At 33.1% G+C, this 780-nt stretch overlaps 1 long non-coding RNA gene across 1 annotated transcript in view; it reads left to right on the forward strand.

The window, feature by feature from the left end:
- Nucleotides 1-780, forward strand: part of LOC109303373 — a 12,980-nt gene that overhangs the window by 5,159 nt on the left and 7,041 nt on the right. The gene's annotated exons all lie outside the window — the stretch shown is intronic.

Genomic DNA, 780 nt, shown 5'->3' on the forward strand with positions numbered 1-780 from the left:
CACACACACACACACACACACACAATATTAGTGGTATTTCATTTTCATCATGGAAAAATGTGGATTTGGGGTTATTTGTTTTTTAATCAGAAAATTTGGAATTATTTTTCTATCACAGAAAACCCAGAACCCTGGTCATTATATATATATATATATATATATATATATATATATATATATATTAGTTGTGTTTCATTTTAATCCCCCAAAAATGTGGATTAGGGGCTATTTTTTATCAGAGAAAACCAGGATACCTGTTCATAACCTACTTAAACGTTTGAGAATTAGTCACTTCCATATGTAATTCTCATTAGCAAAATGCCGTTTTCTGATTTTTGTAGAGAATAATACTGCAAAACCTTAATTTGTACTTGCTTAACAAAATTGTTTTCTTCTCCCATAAAAGGCAAGGTAGTGGTTGTTATTGTTGTTGGGTTTTTGGTTCGGTTTGGACTTTTTGGTGGTTTTTCTGTTTTGTTTTTTGTGTGTACGTGTGCGTTCATGCTATCTCTTGTTGAACTGACAGTTTAGTTGGGAGAGCTGTTGCACAAGTTTTCATGTACAAAGTGTCCTCTCAGTTTTCACGTAAAGCCTGACCATTAATCAATCATTATAGGCTGTTATTGCTTAAGAACCTTAATGGTAAGGCAGTTTATAACACTGAAGACAGAAATCCAAGTCCTCCAATATTTATGTATGAACTTTATTAGTATGAGTAGTGACATTGGACTCACTGGGAGTACTTGTGGAATTAGGTTCTTACAGGCATGTTTGCAAAAT

The sequence above is a fragment of the Gavialis gangeticus genome, unplaced genomic scaffold, assembly GCF_001723915.1.
Source record: "Gavialis gangeticus isolate Ggan-Ray unplaced genomic scaffold, GavGan_comp1, whole genome shotgun sequence".
Lineage (NCBI taxonomy): Eukaryota > Metazoa > Chordata > Crocodylia > Gavialidae > Gavialis > Gavialis gangeticus.